This window comes from Rhipicephalus microplus, chromosome 5 (assembly GCF_043290135.1).
Source record: "Rhipicephalus microplus isolate Deutch F79 chromosome 5, USDA_Rmic, whole genome shotgun sequence".
In the NCBI taxonomy this organism is placed as follows: Eukaryota; Metazoa; Arthropoda; class Arachnida; order Ixodida; family Ixodidae; genus Rhipicephalus; species Rhipicephalus microplus.
The window spans coordinates 132027954-132047011 of record NC_134704.1 but is presented as its reverse complement, the minus strand read 5'-3'; the positions used below and the strand labels follow the sequence as shown (position 1 = coordinate 132047011).

The 19058-nt window shown below is 45.2% G+C and overlaps 1 protein-coding gene across 1 annotated transcript in view; it reads left to right on the top strand.

Annotated features, from left to right (window-relative positions):
• Positions 1-19058, top strand: part of LOC119174227 (neuropeptide CCHamide-1 receptor) — a 386872-nt gene that overhangs the window by 210293 nt on the left and 157521 nt on the right. The window contains exon 2 of the mRNA XM_037425057.2: positions 9332-9386. The gene's annotated coding sequence lies outside the window, so the exon portion shown is untranslated. The remainder of the gene's footprint in view (positions 1-9331; positions 9387-19058) is intronic.

Below are 19058 nucleotides of genomic sequence, written 5' to 3'. Positions count from 1 at the left end.
CAGTGAACAAGGTGAAGTTGTCGATTATCTGTTAAGGTCCACCTTGATGCTCCTATTCCTATGTTTATATCAGGTGATGTGATGAGCAGACAAATGGTACAAGAACTTCGAAGCTATGAAAGATGGTGAACAATTATGTGGCGTCATTAGTACGGGTTCATTCACCTAAGCTTTGGAACGGAAGTTTCTTTCATTTTTCTCTTGTGGTGATTTTTTTCCTGCTTGATATCATGGGACCAAGTTGACTTGGCAAAGAAGCTTAGCGAGGTGGTCACTAACTTCTGACGCGCTGATGTTGACATGTATGTGCGCGTACTGAAGTGCCAGGCCAACCATGCGTTCCCCAGGCATCATAGAACTTAAGTAGTTCATAATGCTTGAAAACGTTCTCTCTGCGCTGGCAGTGCTCACTGGAAGGATGACTAGAACCTGTTATCATAATGTAGATGTTCGGATAGAACCTGCTGTGGCAATGAGAGAGCGCATCGATTCCTGTCCTGGTACACTGGTCTGCTGCTTTGTTCTGGCAATTTGTCCACCATAGTAGCAGTTCTCTCAAAGCAGCCTCGTTTTGACGTCATGCGCAAAAATGGTCTGAAGATTTTCTGCTTCTTTGTTCGATTATTTTGCAATGATGTTATTGCGGAGAGTGCAGTTACTGAAAAGTCTTTAGGAAGTACCCTGTGCTTTTCAAACCATTGGATCATCCGGGCTAATACGTGTTCCATAAATGAAATGAACACGCTTCTGTGAAAATAATCTTTCGCGCTGTAAAATGCATTGCTCTCCTGATCTTGCTCCCCGATCTTGCTCCCCGATCTTGCTCCGATCTTGCACTGCTCTCCGATCGGCCGACATGCCGATCAGCCGACCGGCATGTCGGCTGGTGATTGCAACATTCAGTTTGTCTCTCGCCTGCACTTGTGGAAATAATTTTGAGAAAGAAGCATTCGCTTTATCGCGGTCTTTTGGAATTATCTACTCTACCGCTTTATGTCGTCAATTGAAGCGTTATTGACGATGCTCCAAGTCCACAACTTTTTTTAACAGTGGGAAAGTAATGGCTAACGCGTGCCCTGCATCATGCAGGCTTACAAGAAAGGCTGGCCACAAGAAAAAACAAAAAAACGAAAATTGAAAATTGCTGATTGGTTCCAGCACCTTTACGACTGCGGTCGCGCGACTGAAAAATCGGTCAGGAAGCGACTAGCCAAAGCTTTCGCTTTGCGACCGTTTGCGACCTTTCGCGACTGTTTGCGACCAGTCGCAAATGGTCGCGCGACCACTGCTAGTCGTCATTGTGCACCAGCCTTAAGACACCGGTCAATTTTCACCTTTGTGGAGGTATATAAGGCTTTCTCGCCTTCATAAATCCTAATGTGGTAAGCGATTGAGCGTACGCACGCGCCACAGCGAAAAACTTCTTCACTCACAGTAAAGCAGCTATTTAAAAAACATCCGTAAGTGGCGATGATTACATTATTGTCTCAAGTTCCAGCCCATTAGTGCTTCGTCGCGCGATTCTGTGTGGTCTACCTAGGCATTGAATGAGAATAACACAGGTTGGCTGCTTTTCAAAAGGTGGCGCGTTTGGTCACAGCCATGGCGGTCACATTTCGATGAATGCAGAATGTTGGAGGCCCATGTACACTGCGATATGAGTGCACGTTAAAAAACACCATATGTTGCACACTTCACGACACCTCCACTACATATATACAGTGTTTATTCTAATCATATCGCGGTTTGGGGACGGACACACAAGATGATATTATCATTATTATTATAATGCAGTGGCCTCGAATACGCGGCTGGTGGGGCGCATGTGCTCTTTGAATATTTTTATTGGTTTAATATGTATGTGAGCTACACGAGCATCACAGGACTAAACCATTCTTTTCATGAGGCAGTCCTTGTTGTGGTCACCTTGTGTTGATAGATAATCGTGGAACAACGCTGTATTTCGGAATCAGCCTCTAGGTTTTAGTGATATTGAAAATCGGTATCGACATGTTGTCGGCTACCTGGCACCATATCTCCTTCAGAAATGACTCGCATGTGATTTATGGGACAGGTTTTCTGTCAAAAGGCAGCGTGTGCTGAAATTTCATGAGCTTCTCTCCCCACCTCCTTCCCCACTTTTGCCGCTTGCAGGACTAAATTGTGTGAATGCGGCCCGCTGGCCGAGTTGAGTTTCAGACCTCAGCTTTAGTGTGTGACTGATGTGAGGTAATTTCAGTCCGCGTGATTCACAATAGGTTCGTCAAGTTGCGCCGTTCTTTTCTCGTAGCAATGACGGCGCTGTCAGACAATTCACCGGACTTCAGTGGCAGTGGAGATGTCTCAATTTCCGGCTATTAGTGAGGCGCGACGTTTCATATTTTGGCGAGTGACAGTTCGCGGTGAAATTGCTCGGATAACTGGCGTGTTTACGACAGCGAGTTATCTTGTGTACGTTTACTTGTTTCGCTGCCGAGATTCCTACCCAACCTGAGTAAACATCTTACGCCGGCGCCTTTCAGAAACGAGATGCATTGATCAACGCGCGTAGCGAACACCAAAACTTGTAAGAGAGGCCTAGTTGCTATGGATCGCTACTTTATGAATGAAAAACTCTGCAGGAAGTTGAAATTGTAAGTGTGCAGATGAGGTAAGTTATCACGCACACTTGTGGATAATGCTATTGTGTGGACTGTTTATATACATCTTATTTACTTACATTTGAATGAAAGTTTTACAGCGAAAGCTGCTGTGAAATCGCGAGGAATAGATTTAAGTGACAATTGGCAACAGGCAAGAGAAAAGAATAATTGTATCTTGTGCGTTGTTCATTCGTGCTCTTAACTGTTGCAATGCAGATTGAACTGATGAGCTCAACGAAGGATTTTGTCGAGACCACAGGGGTTGATTTGGTGCCGTAGTAGTACAGCGCCGCCAGTGTCTGTAACCAGTATTGTGCAAAATAAGAAACAAATAAATATAATAGATTCGTAGTAGAGCCCGCGTCCTCTGCGTGCAAGGCCACTATTCTGCCGCACTGCTTGAAACTGACCTTGTACAAGCTTCACGTCGGGTAAAAAAATGTGTTATCATGTGTATTGTTGCATTAGGAACATTTAAGCAACTGTGCGTCACACAATGCAATTGACTCCACATAATGCAATCAAAGTCTCCAACGCATTAAAAAGCCTCAGCATAATTCTTTGTGGTCTGCCACAGCATGCACGAAGTGCTCCTACAAGTGTCCAATACGTACTACGCTTCTCCGTGGAATGACAAATAAAGGCATAGCGGATGCCTACTTACATCACAAAAATTATGATTTAAGGCTTAGTCGGGACCATGAAAGTCCGATTGTAATAGGTCTACCAAGAGCAGGGGTTGATCATCTATGGACGTTGTTGTAAATCTAGTTTCTTCTGTGTAAAAAGAGAGGCAACGTCGGAGATCGGTAGGGGCCATTTCCTTAGATATAAAGGGTGCGTACTATAGCGCCCATCAAGAGGTCATTCTTGATGCATTTGGAGACATCAGTGTTTGTGGTCGACTCCAAGCATCGATAGTGAGCTATCTCAGAGGACCTATCATTTCTACGTCGACATCTGACGGTGGCACAGCCAGGCACCTTGTAAGCCTTTCAATTCCGCAAGACGCCGTCATGAGCCCCATGCTTTTCAACATAACACTCATTGGCCTTGAAGCTAAGCCCTCCGACGTTGTCAGAATCAGTGCGTATGTGGACGACATATGCATTTGGGCATCTGGAGCAACGCGATCATAACTACGAGCAAGTCTACAACAAGGCAAATCCGTAGCATCTATGTACTTGCGTCGTCAGGGCATAGAACTTTCAACAGCAAAATGTGCTGCATTGGTGTTTACGAAGAAATCAATGGCATGGTACCCAACCTTCGCTGACGGAGCAGTGATTCCCGTGGTCAAGGAATACCGCTATTTAGGCGTCGTCATTGACCGCAACCTGTCCTGGTCTAAGCATGTGACGGCGCTGCGTAACAAACTAATCAGTTTTGTGTATGTTCTTCGCAGGACTGAGATGGGGCCCTTCGGGGAAAAAGTTATCTGCAGTTGTACGAGGCATTGTTTGTGGGCTATATACGGTACAGCTCACCTGTACTTTCCGGCATGCGTGCAACGTGCCTTCGTACTTTGAAAGGCCTTCAGGCGCGAGCACTGAGAACATGCCTAGGCCTGCCAACGTGTACGTCAACCTCTGGCACGATAGAGGAGTCCCGCACCTACCCTATACAGGTTTACGCGTCCTGTGCGCCTCTTCGAGTGCACCTTCGTCTGCTAACCCAACATGCACAGCCCCCGTTGTCTTCGCTACAAGTGGACCGACCAGGCTGCACCTATTCACGATGGCTTGATATGCATAGGCGTATCATCCCTTCAGGCTTTGTGCCTGCCGTAATCACCGGAGAGCCTATATGGACATTGACTAAACCGCTGGTGTGCCTTCACATGTATGACATTCGCATAAGTTGCATATTTCTTAATGTTGCCCTCAAGCAACTCACCTTGGCACATTTGGATGACCAATGCAGTGACTCTGTGCACATCTACACTGATGGATCCGCAACTTCGTCCGCCTCAGCTGCAGCGTTAGTGAGCCCTCAAATCAGTATTTCCTGACAGTGCAAATTGGATCACTGGTCATCTTCGACCGCTGCGGAACTTATTGCTATACAGGAAGCCATAAAATTTGTGATTGGTGAAGCACCGCGTAAATGTTCAATCCTGTCCGGGCTTCAAGCCATCCATTTTTTGCTCAAGAAGAGGCCAATTTTACGCGTTAGCGTTAAAAATCATCCAAGCATTCGACCCAACAAATAGGAGTGGTCACTTGATTACACTTCAACGAATACCTGGACACTTCGGCCTGGTTGGCAACGAAGTAGCCGATAGCGAAGCAAGAGCAGCAGTACACAACGCTCTTATGTACGTGAAAGTACCGTATTCGCGAACTGACGCAAGCACATTGTTGAGATCGCTCATGCTCGAATGCGCTGCCTTCTGGTCACTACCAGATCATCGAAAAAAGTGTCTGTGGGAAACAGACCCCTATATGACTTTTCGTCCTTCAGCTAAAATCAGCCGAATATGTGCTAATATACTGCATCAGATTTACCTGGTCGTCGCATTCACTCGTCACTACACCCACCTAATTGGCCATGCGGACAGCTCAAACTGTGAGCGCTGCCAAGTGTGTGAAACTTTACCTCACATATTTTGTGACTGCACATTATACGTGGCGCAAAGAAAAATGCTAACTGCAATGCTGGCAAGCATCAAACCAACGCCATTGAGTGAAAGCCACACATTGTAAGCAATGAAAGACCAAACAGTGTCAAAAATAGCTACAAAGGCAGTTTAGACTATCAAAAGCACTGGACTAGATAATAGACTGCAGGTTGCTATTCTAAGGGGCCACCGTACATACGCACCACCTCTTCTTGTCCTCATCATCATAGTTCATCCTTCTTTCCTTTATCCCCTGTGTAGAGTAGCAGGTTAGAGCGAACTAGCTCAGCCCGACATCTCCACCTTCTAATAAATTCTCACTCTCTCTTCTCCTGTTATTCGACACTATTTTGCTATAACGCCCGGCCGTCTGGGTTGAAGAGCTACGCCAAGAGCTGCGTCTTTTTTACTACGTCACGCTAACTATAGAGCTCTCTTTTCAGAAAATGCTCCGGTTGCATAACGCATTCACCCAAACAGGCTCGACGGCGAGAGCAATGATAATGATGAGGTGTTCACCTCGGTGGAAGAGTGACTGCGGTGCTCGGCTGCTGACGCAAAGGCTGCGGACTCAATCCCGGCCGTGGCAGTGGCGTTTCGATGAAGGCGAAATGATAGAGGTCCTTGTACTCTGTGATGTCAGTGCACGTTAAGCACCAGATGGTCAAACGTTCAGGAGCCCTCCACTTCGACGTCTCTCATAATCATATCGCGATGTCGGGTTGGGGCGTGAAACACCAGATATTCGTGCCTTCGTGTGACGTCAAGTCTTGGTTATTGATAACGACGTCACAGTGACGTCATCATTTCTCGCTATCTTTGGTGTCGTGAATACTTCTCGGGAAAATTGTTGCATTGTTTCGACTGAAAACCACCACCGCCGAGGATTCATGCTTGGATGAGGCATTTAAAGATTTTGCCTTAAAAGCGAACGACGAAGGCAGATGGACTACTTTCTATTTTTTGTCTTCCTACTGCTACAGCCAGGTGGTCTACGACAAAGAGCAAATGCACTAACGCAGCTGCCAGCTGCAAATACAGTTAACTCGAATCTCGGCAGAACCGTCTACACTTCATTACACTAAAAGGGAAATAAAATGAAGCTGAAAAGGACTATTTGGGTATTGCTGCTAAGGCAAGAAACGAAGTGATCACGCAGGCATGAACAAATGTATACTCTCTTCTAGGCCTATTTACCTGGATTTCTCCGGCCTCACCACTTTAGTCCTAAAGGGAAAAAAAAATTAAAACATATTTTCCCACGAAGGCTTCTAATTCGACAGAGAGGGCTTCGAAATTTTTCTGGCACAAGCGCAAGCTTGAAAGAACACTTCTTGACGCGCCTTGTGTGGAAGTTCGTAACTTCGTATCCGCAAGAAGCGTGAAACCCATGTTCTTCGATATACACTATAGAAAAGATAGAAAAAAAACGCGAAGGAGGGAGAACGAGAAAAGGATAAAAGAAAAAAAACAGTGCAACTTTGACCGAGGCAAATCGGGTAACGGAAGACGGTTTCCTTAAAACGTTCTTTTCAATTTACGCCGTGGACAGCTCGAAAAGTTGGAACCCTCTTCGTCGTCCCAGTCTCAGTTTTTCACCGTCTTCAATGGTGCTTTTCAAAGTGCTTGTTTCCCTCTTCTTAGTTATATCGCTAATGTGTTCTTGTTCTCGGCATAAGCGCTTGGTGAGAGCTGCAATCTGGGACGCGTGTTTCGTGGACTGCTGTAACAAAAACGGAATAAACAGTACACCATCACTAAAGGCAGTTGTACGAGCTTTTCATACTGCAAATTTTATGGTCTACTTATTCTTGGGAAAAAGAAAATCACGAAAAATAAAGAAATATATTAGAAGGTTTAATCAAAATTGAAGACTTGGTTTACTACCTAGCATCAGCGGATAGAGAAGAAGCTTCTCGAAATAGAAAAAAGTATGGAAACTTATACAGTTAAGGAAACTGCAGTTTCACGGTGTCATACGCCCTTACACGGGAGATATAGATAATCGCTTAGTGTTGTAAGACGGTAAGTCGGGCCAGTTGGTTAGGATCCATCGTGAACTTTCTTACAGCGCAACACCAGAAAAAATACAGGACAGGGAAGGAGTAGAACAGAAAGAAAAGACGGCGCTGACTCACAACTGTTGTTTAATGGTAAAAACGGGGTGAAAAATATTGGCAATATATATAGGTCCCGGCAGCCTACACCACAACATGCGCAGAATACGAGGTGCACCGTGGTAGCGTTATCACACTCATGGCAATAAACAAGCTTGGCCTAAATAACTTAATTCTTTTTCATGCAGTGTGACGGATGGTTCACTAACGCACTTGCTACCCCTAATCTTTATATGATATGCCTCAGCGATTTCTCTAGTTATCTGGTTAGGATGTTTGAAGATGATATATATTGCCAATATATTTCACCCCGTTTTTTCCAATAAACAACAGTTGTGAGTCAGCGCCGTCTTTTCTTTCTGTTCTACTCCTTCCCTGTCCTGTATTTTTTCTGGTGTTGCGCTGTAAGAAAGTTCACGATGGATCGCTTAGTGTTCTCTGAACAGAGCGTCAGTGCTTCACAATAGGGTGCTACAGTTCGCTTCTGCTCTAGATGGCTTGCTGTTAATTGGTAGATGCTTATATTTACTCGGGTACTGCGTTTCTATAGCACTAGAAGCAGCTCTTTGACTAGCCTGTGTAACGCTGCCCTCCGTGCATCCGTACGAACGAGTCGCAACTCCCTCCCCTCACCACAGGTGTTATAGCGGTGCTAAGTAGGTCGCGCCCCACCTTCGCGCTGACAGCACGCTCTCCTCACCGTGCGTGCTGACGTCACTCTCTTCTTCGCCTGCTGCACGCTCGCTGCAGCACCCGCAGCTGCCACCACGTCCATTCACCCACAACACCTGCTGCTACCACCACTCGTACAGCACCAACTCGTCGGTTCACGTGAAATAAACGTAACGCGCGCCTAACGTACGCGTTGAAACGTGTCTGTACGTGTCACCTCTCTCTCGCTTACCCTCTCCAGCACTCTTAAAGCTAGCGCGCGTAACGAGTGGTAACACTCTTCCAGCTCGTTTATCTGTGATGGAGAGGAAACCGGAAGACGCTGCTTCTTTGCCCGCCAAAACGTCCATCGAAGCAATTAGGCCTAACCTGGCCATCACCGGCGTTGCGAGTGTGACGCCGCCCATGCACAACGCTGCGGTCTCGCACCCAATTAGGGTTCCCTTTGGAAAGATGGTGTGAATTTTTATGTTTTGGTGCCCAAAAAGAGCAAAAAAAGGAAATGGCCACCCGAGAAGAAAAAAATCACAGCATATCCACGAACTGAATAATGGTGACCTGGGCGAAGCGTCCGTCAGTACGTCCGTGCGTCTCTCGATGCATCTGCCCATGCATCCATCCGTGTGTCCATTCGTGCGTCCGTCTGTGTGTCCATCCATCCGTCCAAGCATCCATGCGTTCGTTTGTCCGTGCATCTTTCTGTCCGTCTGTGCGCCCCTTCATGCGTCCGTCCGTTTCTTCATCTAGTGAACACTCCAAGTAGCACCACATCGCATCTTTAATCATTTTAATAATCATATATAACTATGGTCATGCAAAGGACATTCTAAAGACTAAACGAAAGGTGGCTACCTACTACTACTACTACTACTACTACTACTACTACTACTACTACTACTACTACTACTACTACATACATTACGGACACACGACCTATGGAATAAAGAGATTCGCCCCTAAAGCTGAGCAATAAAAACAGATAGCAAGCTGACTCAAATTTGCGAGTTTACCCACTGCGACGGCTTTTAGTGAGCTTGATGGCGATGTTGATGCGCCAGTAGCTGCTGTGCTCTCGTCACCAAAACGAACAATGGGGTGAAAGTACATACAAAAAAATAAAATGAACGTGAGCGACGGCAGGTCAATTGAAAATGGTTTCTATGGATCATGTGAGAAAAGTTGAGGGCACCCCAACATAAAAAAAGAACAAGAGTGCAATGCTTGATTCCGCCCAGCAAAAATTAATTTCGTTGTTTGCTTCTCTATTTTTTATTACGCAGGTAAGACGGCGTCGGGAATCCTGCTGCTTCAAGGAATTATGGCCGTGACCACGTGGTAAGCATACAAAATCCGGCCAGCATACAAAATCGCCGAATTTTTTCTTTGTCTATGGCGTGTATTTATCTATCTGTCTCCTTCTTTATATTGGTGAGATTTTATACTGTTTCACGGGAAAATGAAAAAAAAAAGTTTAACGCAGGATGAATGGCCGAATAATAAGCAACTTCGAAATCTGACTGTCGCTTAAGGAAACCCCGTGGGGTGTTCCATAATGCATTTGGGCGAACCGGACACTCGGCGAAATGGGGCAACAGGGGTTCGAGTACTGCACAGGGTTGCAACGGAGATGGCGATCGGGCAAGCGCACACGTGGGTTACCGTTTGCACTGATGATCACGCGAGAAACGAGCACGCTTTAGTGTCTTCTGAATTCAGCGTGTCCTTGCGTGTTGTCCTTTCCTTGCCTATTAAACATCGGCATGGTATACTTCGGTGATGTTTATTATATGCCTAGGGGTCTTCTTGCTCATTCCGATTGCGTCGCGCTGTAAAATAAATACATTTCCGTGGAAAAAAAATAAAGAATAATTAATCCTGTGAAATGGGGTGAACGAAGCATTGAATAGAAGTTCAGCGTGAAAGATTGGGCTCATAGTTGCTGTAGATATAAATAAAACAGAGTCATCACCATTATCATATACTTACTTGATATAAAAGCAAATACGGAATACAAAGCATTGACTGGTACAATCGTTATTGACTGTAAATGCTTGCGAATATTTCATATCGCAGGCGTTAAGAAAGAGCACGATTTCGCAGTTGGGGGATGACCTACTTGCACCATGGCACAATCACGGCAGCAATCTCACAAATTTAGAGTAATTAAACTGACTACATTTCTGGCAGTGGAAAACGTGCTAATAAATAAGAAGTGATACATCTAAAATATGTAAATTCAGAAAACTTTGCTTCGCTGCATGAAATGTTGGCCATCTATACGTATGATAGATTGCAGGGCGACGAATGGCATGCATGCTTGATGATTATGCAGATGCAGACGCGGGGCAACCTTAGCGTCTGTGATGAACTATACTAAAGCTACACTCCCTCACTCACTCACTCCCTCACTCACTCACGATCACACACACTCACTCACACGCTCACTTACCTACTCCCTCGCTCGTTGCGATTTCGTGTGGTTATGATGCTTTACGACAATGACCATTCAAGCTTCCTCGGCAAGCACTGCGTCAGTCGCCGCAATTGTGATGCTTCGACTGCGGTCTTTGTGTAGTTTGCCAGGGTTCGCTTGGCCAACTGTCATCTTGTAATGTTCGCATACTAAGCAAAGCCCCACAAAAAAGAAGAAAAAACAGCATATCCACGATTTCAATGATTACAAGTGGAGCGAAGCAGACGGACGAAGGGATGGACGCACCGTTAGATGCACAGATATACGCAAGGACGGACGCATGGATGGATGGACTGCTGACAGACGGACAAACGGACTCACGGACGGACGCACGCACGCAGTGATGGACGTTTCGCCCCACTCATCATCATTCACTCCATGGATACGCTGTGACACCGTTTTTATTGACATGCATTGCAACGATGACTTCGACGACACGGAACATACGACACGCGGCGTAAGGAGCTCCGCCTCTAAAACTTGTCGCATTCGCCACCTTAGCTTTGTGAGCCACTGGATCCCAGCAGTGCTATTAGAGACATCCACGAATGCCGGAAAAGTGCACATGGATTCACCGTCGACGACGCACAACTTTGGGCACACTGCACGACGAGATCTTGTGTTCTCTTGCTCTGTCTCTTCACCTTCACTTTTCTTTCTCTTCCAATTGCTACACTTTGATTTGGGCCTGTAAGTAAGGACATCTGTGTCTGTGCATTCATTAGTTCTATTAATAATATTGCTATTATATTTGCTTTATATGGCTCTTTCTAACCAAGCGTGCTTAGAACGCTTTCACTTCAGATGTTCATAAGGGTATGTTTAGTCCATGGACACAAAACACACGTAACGCCAACCGCAAGTGTGTCCTAAAGAAAAGTTTGAGCATTTGTGCAATGTTCACAAATTTCAGCCGAATGCTCTTGAAGAACGTTTCAAGAGCATTGTAATGGCCTTGCCAGATATATTTCATAAGTGCCCTTGACTTACGTTCAATTACAAAATTGGTCGCGTATGTGCATGTTTCACTGCAAATGTCGTGGATCTTTTGCGTGGAGAGACTGAACAAAACTTTTATTTGAAGTTCTGCGCGAGAAAATTGGTGAATTGTATTCTGGAAGCGTTGCGTTAGAGAGTCTCGATCTGTGACACGAAGGCGAACGAGCACATCGAGGCACGTTAGACACGAGTGCTATCTAGCAGTTATCTCCGAAAATGAAGGAAGGCGTGCGCACCCACGGAGAAAGATGTGTGCCTATCTCAGAGGCGATAAATTGTAGAACGCAAAGCGTCGGCCAGGTCCCACCACCGCGTCGTCTTAGCAAAGTGTTGGAAACACTTGCCTTTTTGAGCATCGCATTGCATTCTCAGCGCAGCGTGATAAAGACTATGGACCTTAGAATTACTTATGTATGCCTTCTCCAGTATAAATTCACACATATAAAGTATTGAAAAATATTGACGTGTTGCTATGGCTATGATGCCTCAAATATCTGCAATAATTGCTTTTTAATTTACAATAGCACCAGTATGAACGCTGAAAATTGAGCATTATTTGTGGGCGCTGCAGATGCGGTTGGATGTTTGGGGTATTGTTTGGTGCTGTTTGGGATATCGTTCCGGCGGACAAGCAGATAGACAGACCAAAACTTTGGCGTCGAAGGTCCCCAAGAAAGACTATCGTCTTTAAAAAGTGCTATTTAAAGATGCACTTAAGGGGGAGGAGGGAGAAACAGGAAAATGATATAGATACAAAATTTCATACCGGTGAAAATGGTCTGGTTTGCAATCTGGCACTGTAGGAAGGAAAACAGGTGTGTACACACTTGCATCTGTTGTTGTTGCTTTTTCTCCCTAAACGAGCGAAGTCTATTTTAGGTGAAACGCGTCTTTCATAATCATGAAGTGGTTTTGGGACGTTAAACCCCACATATTGATATTTTAGGTGAAACTTAGAAAAAAAGTTTATTCCTTTATTGTTGTAATAATACCACTTTTATTTTTATTTTTTGCTACGGACAATATGGCTGCGCCTGCTCCGACCCGTTACTTGAGTTTGTTCGTGTCACCGAAATACATCAAATTTATACTGAGGCTAAAATCTATATAGTCCACTAATGTCGTCATAGAAGATTAATAAGAAATTAAGGCCATTAAAGTTTGGAACATTTAATTTTTGCTTGCATTAGCTCGAAAAAGAACTCTGCATCACCTTAAAAGACTGATATATTCATAGTCTGCGATAAAATTAACATTAGCCTGGTGCTTACGCCGATGCCGTCATTCATCTTATGGGCGTAATGGCAGTGACCTGCATTGTAGAGCCAGATGTCTTTTCATGCAAAATAAACACCATTCTGTATAATCGGCAGGGGTCTCTTGTTGAAAGGCCCTCAAAGAAAGCTTCTCTTCTTCTTCTTAGCTCATTATTCGCCTCGTAGTTTCAAATCACTTCACCTTCTAGGAATAGATCGCTGCCCAATGTCTTCGTTTCATTGATCTTTGGTTATACAGTCTTGAAGACGAATGATGTAATACTTTAGCGAAAAATAAGAAGAAATGAAAGCACTCAGAGGATGGAAGAATTAGGAAAGTCGGCCTCTTACTCTTTATATCTAAGTGTTGCCTTGCAACGTACATGCTCATCACAAATTACCAACTCGCTTATCAAGAACTAAATGTGGGACGAAAGCACTAACTTATGGGTATTTACGTCCCAAAACTGTTACCACGGTATTATGAGAGAACCGGTAATGGAGGGGTCCAGGAATGGCGATTACCTGAGGTCTACTTGACCGGAACCTAAATCTTAGTACAGGGGCTACAAAAACTTTAGCCTCCTCGAAAATGCGGCCGCCGCGGTCGACATTGAATCCCGCGACCTGCGAGTCAGAAACTAATAAGGAAAGAAAGCAAGGTACATAACAAGAACACAAAAAAAGAGATTTAGTGCGGTGATGTTGGTTCTTTTGTTCACGATTGTTAACGCAGCCAAGTTTAATGTATCTGGATTAGTTTAGTTTGAACAGGTGCAAAAGCTGCCTCTATTATTTTTAAAACGACCTTTTGGAGTTTCTGTTACTTTAGAGGATTGCCTCAATTTGATTGCAACAGCTTAAAAGATGAAAGATGTTTGGGCATGCCCGAAGCTCCCGTACAGTTGAGCTTAGTTTCTGGGTTACGCTTTCTAAAGAAAAAAACATTTAAAGAAATGACATGTGAGAAACAATAAGTGAACATAAAATGTGGTCACAGCGTTACAACGGAGACTGTAGTAATTTAAAACCACAGGAGCGCTTTCAAACCCTTTCCTGCGCCCTTCTGTTGAGGTCAGAATGCTAAAGACAATAATTAACGCACATAAACCGAAACGCGATTCAATTTAGGGATTACATGTTAGAAGCGCTGATGTTTATTGGGAGAACTGGTAATGTATTCTGTATACGTTCGTGTGTCTCTAGACAAGTCGTACTAGACACTGAAAGTTGATTACCGTCACGAAATGACTAAATTGAGTCGAAAGTGACAGCGATGGCTGAGCTGATTGGCTAGCGAGCTGAACGGGGGCATGAGATGGGGGAAATAATAAGGGGGGGGGGGGTTACCTCGAGTTACAGCGACCGTTTCTACTCCGTAGGTAATGCAGCGATATCACAGCTTGGTTGGAGCCCAGAAGGAAAAGTAAGATGTAGGAGAACTGAGAATACGTGCGTGACATGATTAACGCTCGACCTACCTTGCAGGACTGATTGCTCTTTCAGTGTCTGGGAAGGTGAACTAAATTTGTACAATATAAACGGTCGTTAAGCGGGCACAGCTAAAGGGACTACGAGGAAAAGACAGATCTGAGGAGGGAGATATTAGTGAAGTGCTCGGCTTGCGGTACAACTCGTAAAAAGGGTGAGACAGAAAGAAACTGAGAGGAAACAAGCTGCCCACATCTTCCCACGGGGGGAACTCGCGCAAAAGCGTCGCAAAGCGGTAGAGGTATAGCGTGAATGTTGCGTAATTGGGTATGGTTTTGAGTTGTCATTTCGTCTTTATTATTTTTATTTACTGAATGAAGGAGAAGCATTGCCTTGAACGAGTGAAGGGACGCTTATGTGCGGTCCAGCGCCCACATATGCGCGGATAGACGCGCTGACAAAAGTTTTGTCAAGTGGGCGTGAATACGCATGCACATCGATCACACTTACGTGAAAGGCCTGTCATAAATCACTTACAATGCGAAAAGAGCATTTTGCTAAATATGGTAGGCGTTTTACCCAAAAACGGTTTTTTCGCAAGCTGCTCAAATTCACTTGTGTGGAGCGGCCACTCAGGAACTGAGAATATCTGTCTGGTAACGATATAAAGTGACCGTGAACGTACAACTCGCTCGCGGCACATTTGGTGCCTTCACTTAAGCAACGCCGATTCTCTTCGGGAACTTGGAGTCTTGCCCAAAAACGAGTGCGCATTTATCGTGTTAATTAGCACCGTCACTCATTAGCGCATGCGCTGAATCTCTTCATTGTTCTCCGTACATGTTCTTCATCCACCTCAATCGTTCTTGAGCCAACGTAATATGGTGTTCCGCGTGTTTCAGGACATACGAGCGGTAACACTAAAGTAAGAGTCAGAGAAACGATACTTCAAAGGCTGCGCATTAAGTTCGTTACGGAGTGTCTCTAGTTTTTTTTAGATCCAGCCCTTTCCTGTGCTTCTTGAGGGTAGCGTGCCGTCTTTGTAAAAGGCGGTGTCGTGAGGAGCCTGCAGCAGTTCTCCCCAACACTTGCGCAGGAAGATGCAGCTCATGAATAGTAGTAAGAAAAGAATGCATGCGGAATGCGAAGGTTTTTTGCGCGTCGTTTCACATGTGTTTTATCCCATAAATTAGTCTCCTTTCATCTCTCGGCCACCTTGTGACGCGCAACTTTGAAGGAGTTCCGTAGATACCGCAGTGTGCATGTTTAAAGTTTTGGTTAACCTCCCTGCCTTCTTTTTTTCTCATTTATTTATCGTTCTTCAGGTGATAAATAAATTATGATTGATATGTGGGGTTTAACTCAACGTCCCAAAACCACCATATGATTATGAGAGACGCCATAGTGGAGGGCTCCGGAAATTTCGACCACCTGTGGTTCTTTAACGTGCACCCAAATCTGAGTACTCGGGCCTACAACAATTCCGCTTCCATCGGACATGCAGCCGCCACAGCCGGGATTCGAACCCGCGACCTGTGGGTCAGCAGCCGAGTACCTTAGCTACTAGACCACCGTGGCGGGGCCTGATAAATAAATAAATAAATTTATATATATATATATATATATATATATATATATATATATATATATATATATATATATATATATACATATAGATATGTATATATATATATATATATATATATATATATATATATATATATATATATATATATATATATATATATATATATATATATATATATTGACACAATATGACTTCTTGTTACATGCGCTCACTGATACTTATACTCTCCGAATGGTTTACGGAGCACGTGCCTGCGGGACCTAGCTGCGTGCAACCCATGCTGTATACAAAAGAACATGGATGGGGAAAAAATATGAAGTGAGCACTCGGGACTCCTAGGAGATTTTGTTCCGACTGTTTTTTTTATTCTAGCCCGCAAGTTCACCCCCTTCCTACGTTAATTTATCGAAAGTGCTCTTTTAGTTGTGCGTTACAAATTTGGTGGAAGTGCCGGGTGTAATGCCAAGACCCTCTCGAGGGATGGAACACAGTCTAGAACCAGAGCGACTTAGATCTATCGAGTTTAATCCTGGTTCATCAGCGATGCAGTGGACGCCTACGTGGTGAGGGTTCTGAATTTTCCCCTTTGTCCACTTCCCTTCTAACCTCAGCAGCTGTGATTGGGTACGCAACTGACATGAGAGCTCGGGTCACTCCAGCTAACATTGCAGTAAACCAACCAATGCTACGAAAGCATTTACACGGCTACGGCTACGAGGACGCTGAGGACTGGTTTGAACACTTTGAACGTGTCGCAATGACCAACAGATATGGGACAGATCACTAACTTGGAAGTGTTTACTTCGCGCTTAAAGATAGCGCACGGACATGGTATGAAAACCATGAAGCTGCTGTTCTGGTCATGCGTTGACTTTTGACGCTAACTGCTTTCTGCTTTCCCGAATAAAGACCGCAAAGAGAGAGACATATCTGCACTCGAGACAAGAAACCAGCGTAAGAACGAAGTGTGGCCACGCATGTGGAATACATGTCTCACCTATTCCGCGGAACGAATTCATATATGAGCGAAGACAGGTAGCTGCGTCATCTGATGCGAGGCGTGAAGCAAGAACTCTTTACCGAACTAACTCTTTGCCGAACACTGTCTCCGAGTTTTGTTCAGAGGTGCCTACGATAAAAAGAACGCTACAACAGCGAGAAAATATATACATCCGGCAGGCGAACAGCACTTCCATGCACTCATTGGCACCAGTCTTCGGAAACAACATAGAAGCACTACGCAATCTTGTGGGTCTGTCGTGCGAGAAGAGGTACAGAAGCAGCGCCTTGACCAGAACGCTCCATTGCTTCCGTCCCTGGCAGACGTAATCCGTGAGGAGGTGAAGTACGGGAACCTCCGAGTTAGGCACCTACAGCAGCGTCACTACAACAGCAGCCAGAGATTGACCTAAGCCGGTGTGCTACTGCGAGGATCTTCTAGACAAGCGGACGTTGCGGCCGCCAGACGTATGCAGTACCCGATGTCGCCTTGCACCCTGCAGACTCCGCCTGAGAAAAGACTTAGAAAGAGCGATGTCTGGCACCCTCCCGACAAGATGCCCCTTTGTTACCACTGTGGGGAGGCTGGTCACCTCTACCGAACGTCCCAGTACCGCCAGGCAGCACTACGTGGTTTTCATGTGAGTGCACCTTGACTGCGAAAGGGGGAGCGCCTCTTCGAAATCGAGGAGTACCTGTAGAGCCGTCGAAGCTCAAGTAGTTTCCAGCAACACCAACCTCGAGCAACGGCAATGAGGAGGTACAGGTCGCTGAGCCCCTGCTTTTCAGGAAGCTACCAATGGTCCCGCTCCCCAAGCCCGCGTCGGAAAAACTAGATTCAGCGACCTGTGGAGGCAAGGCCGCTGTCGACGCTAATGCAGAAAAACCTCCATCGCTGACTCTGAACGACGCCCCATTCGGAAACCGGTTCTTTGATAGAGACTTTGCTTCCTATATACATCTGTTCATTGGCGGCTACAAATTCATCTCAGTGGTAGATACAATCGCATATTATTCAGTCATAAGTAGCGTACTTTCTAAAATACTGCACAAGGTGCTGACTGCTTGGAGAGACTACAAGTTCGCACAGCAGGAAGGTACCTCATCGACCCAGCTAAAATATGCACAGCAAGAATTTGAATACAGGGTTTTACGTAGAACGCGAGCTTTAATGCGCCGTCCGAACGCTCAAGATACTTAATTACGGGCATGAATTTCTTACGATCCTATGGCACTATAATGAAACTGCGAGAATCTTCTGTGTCGTTCTCGACTAGGCATGCTATCGCTACCTCTGAAAATTAAGAAAACGTGACCCTCGTAATGCAAATTATGACTTCTTGGTGCCAGCGAGATTGAGCGTATCTCTCGCAGTAACCCAGAGAGCATTCAGTGACTTCGACAACAACACCGCCTTGATACTCCAAAAAAGGATCTGAACGCACGAGGCCTTGTTCAGTTTTGTGAAGGATGTACGAATGTTTTGCTTACAAACTTTGGAAATGAGGTGCAGCACATTGCAAAGCGAACCATTATTGCCAGTATGAATGATTTCATCTAGGTTACGCAGCTGCGCACTTTAGGAACCAATGAATCTGATTTCAAAGAGGTAGAGTCCATCCTTGCAGCCATTGACATGAAACCAGGGCTGCTACCTAGTCAAAAAGAACAAACAGAGGGCCTTGTAGGAGAATTCACCGCAGGTTTCTCGTTGTCATCTAAAGCTCGACGCCCTCCTATCGCCCAACATCGCATGATTGTAGGCGAGTCAGTGAGGCATATATGCCAGCATGCCGACCGAGTGTCATTGAGGGAAAGGGAAGCTATCGGCAACAAGGTTGAAGAAATGCTCAAGGACGACGCAATTCAGCCTTCCTTACGTCAATGGGCATCGAGGTGCAAGCCTGAGGCAAAATATGATGACGCGGGGACGCCATAGCATAACGACATCGTGTGTTCAGCAATTGCTGAAATTCGTTGCGTACCATGACGTCATCGCGAGACATCGTCAGCTGCAGTCCCAGGTGGACCAATTCCTGAGGCAATTCGAAAGCAGGTGGTGTGCAGGAATCTTGCAATGCTAACGATCTCGGAGGTTGGGGAAATGCCCGCTAAGTACAAAATATTAATGAAAAGTAACTTACAAAAGAGCCAAGGGAACTATAGGCAATGTTATTAGTATTGAATGGTAATTAAATGTGAAGAAATATTAGTGCACGAAATGATACCTTGCCGCCGGCAGGATCCGAACCTGCAAACTT